At 37.5% G+C, this 2,974-nt stretch overlaps 1 non-coding gene across 1 annotated transcript; it reads left to right on the forward strand.

Moving 5' to 3' along the window:
• The first annotated feature begins 1,061 nt into the window (after nt 1-1,061).
• Nucleotides 1,062-1,133, forward strand: Trnag-ucc (transfer RNA glycine (anticodon UCC)). Its single transcript has one exon. It is a non-coding gene; the product is annotated as a tRNA-Gly (tRNA).
• The last annotated feature ends 1,841 nt before the right edge of the window (nt 1,134-2,974 follow it).

Here is a 2,974-nt window from a genome sequence, read left to right on the forward strand (position 1 = left end):
TTCATTAGATAAGAAATTAGAGGCTACTGGCATTTTCTGTGGCCTGATGAAAGCCTTTGACTGTGTGAATCACAGATTTCTCTTCAGTAAATTAGAATATTACGGTGTCACCGGCAGTGCTGCAAAATGGTTTGAGTCTTACCTTTTTTAAAAGGAAACAACGGGTGTCGTTGCGAAATACTTGTGCAGTAAGCAATCAGTCTTCATCTGATTGGGAATTAATTACATGAGGTGTTCCTCAAGGTTCCATCTTGGATACGTTGCTTTTTCTTGTGTACATTAATGATCTCTCGTCTTTTACATTGCCAGATGCTAAGTTTGCAGGTAATACAAACATGTCAATAAATAGAAAGCCAAGTACATATTTAGAAATGGCTGCTAATCAAATGTTTGCTGCCATTAATAAATGGTTCAAAGCTAATTCACTGTCACTATGCTTTGAAAAGACGCACTATAAGCATTTCAGAACCTGTAAGAGATTTCCTTCCAGCATGAGTAAAACATATGAAGAAGTGCAGATCGAAGGAGTTGACAGTGTCAATTTCTGATATTACAACTTAATAATAAATTCAGTTGGGAAAGACACATCACAGAATTGCTGAAGCGCCTAAGCAAGTCTGTACTTCCAGCGTGAATGATGTCAGATGTAGGATGTATAAGCATAAAAAGAACTTGCATACTTTTCTTACTATTCTTCTCTTATGTCTATGGTACGAAAACTGAATCTAATCTAATCCGAAGTGGCATGCCATGGATGACTAAATGGTTCTTTTCATAAGGGCACAGACGATCTACTTCCCGTTCTTGTACGAGCTTGTGCAGTGTCGATATAGACCACGTCCTCGACGGGAAGTTAAAATATTTTCTTACTCATTACCCTGAAACTCCTCGATAGCCGACTCTTGTCTAATGACGGAGATTATCTGCGTGTCAATAGAACTCAGAGCGTGCTGCATGCAACACTTCAGGCTGGGATCTGGTTCTCTGACGTCACGGAGAAAGCCAGAGAAGCGCTGTGCTCGTCTGGCTGAGTCAGCTTTATGATGTAGATAGATCACGGGGCGATGGTGGTGTAATGGTCAGCATAGTTGCCTTCCAAGCAGTTGATCCGGGTTCGATTCCCGGCCATCGCAGTTATTTTGCATTCCGTTTGCATTTGCAACACTTGAATCGTTCAATACTGTTTTAACTTATTTTACTCTTAGGTCATAGATCATAGGAAAAGTCTATCAATTATGCGTTCGTATATGCATTGCAACTGGCTACTGCCACAACGACCCCCATGAACTTGTATTGATTCTTAATTCTCTAGGAGACTGACGTCGTCAGGTGCAGGAGACCCTGTGATATTTTTTGTTTTGTATATATTTCAGTTGTCTTGATCGCATCACAGGGTAGTAACCTGATGATAAGCGGTTTCTATTAACTAACAATCATCCATAAAACATGCTTATATTCCCGCTGGTTTTACACAGTAACCGTCACGCTCTGACCAGCATCTGGATACTGACGTGTTGCAGTTGTTAATGTCGTATGTAGGCACCAATTACAGTGTAAGCATGATATGACGATGGTTGCCATTCAAGCGAAACCGGTTATCATCTAGCCGTTATTACGTTACATTACAATCAAGTTCATTGAAATACTTTATTCTTAATTCTAACGCTGGTTAAAAATGCGTCACCCAGTTTCGACTTTCTCTTTCCAGACTTGATTGGGGCACAGGGGCGCCGACTTAAAAAAATATTGGGGGGGAGGTGGCACATCCCGGAAAACTTTCTAAATTTTAGATGAAAAATAGTGAGTTTTAAAGTTTTTTATGCAATTTAGAGTAATATGATCAACATTAGAACCCTGAAAACTGGACTCTCGATAAGTCCACATTGCGGGAAACTCGACAAGCCTGACACATTTTTTGGCTTTGAAAAAGAAACAAAACATAAACACGCAAGGTATTTTCGTAAAAAACTAATTTAATTTGCAGTAATAATCATGCTTATAGACTATTACAGAGCAGTGAATATATAGCTCTGAAAAGACAAATTATATTTAGATAAATCCTAAACTATCATTAAAAAATGAAACAAAAATATTGCTATCGCACAGTAATAGCATTTTGATTAATAAGTGAAATAGCTAATTTAACCTTACTTTGAATAAGTCTCAGGGTTCATTAAGTAAAACAATATCCCAAAGTTAATGCTTTAATAAAGTTAACACAGTATGCCTAATACTATCAGTCAAAAAGTATGTAAATATCAGGTTTTAATTGGGTCTTACAACCTAAAAGTATTTAAGTATTTGAAAATAACTAATACAGTACTATAGTAATAAAGTATCAAACTAGTACTAATATTTCGAAACTGAAAATTTAACATTATGTATGTATTTAATTCTCTATTTTATAAAGATTTTCAATATTGCTCTAAATGTCATTATTAGGGCTAGAGTGTCTTTAGAAAGGTGCAAATGTCGACTGTCTGACTGTATTCTGAATATGAAGTCGTTGATGACTGGTCGGATATCTAATTCATCTAAAACATCTCGATGGACATGAAGAAGAGTCAAGTTGTTCAAGTCTGTCCCAGTGTTGATCGGAGATATGACTTTAGTCGTCTAAGGGTGCTAAATCACCGTTCCGCTGTTGCTGTCGTGATTGGAACTGGTTGGAGAAGCTTAATGCACTTCACTACTTCACATAACATTTCTCCAACTGCAGGCTCTTGTGTAATGTACTTTCTTGCATCATGCATGTTTTTAAGACCAGTTGTTTTTTATTAGCGATATCGGCTAACATATTCAAGTGTAAGCGCAGTCTCTCAATGTATAGGTCATTTTTGAAAAACTCAGTTGATTTTTCCAAATTTGTTTCATCTCTGTTTACTGAAAGCAAGCACTCTTGTTCAACTGCAGTGACCTGTGTGAGTCCAGTGGAAGCAAACCGCTCACGAATGCAAGATTGCACCGATTCACA

This window comes from Schistocerca serialis, chromosome 8 (assembly GCF_023864345.2).
Source record: "Schistocerca serialis cubense isolate TAMUIC-IGC-003099 chromosome 8, iqSchSeri2.2, whole genome shotgun sequence".
In the NCBI taxonomy this organism is placed as follows: Eukaryota; Metazoa; Arthropoda; class Insecta; order Orthoptera; family Acrididae; genus Schistocerca; species Schistocerca serialis.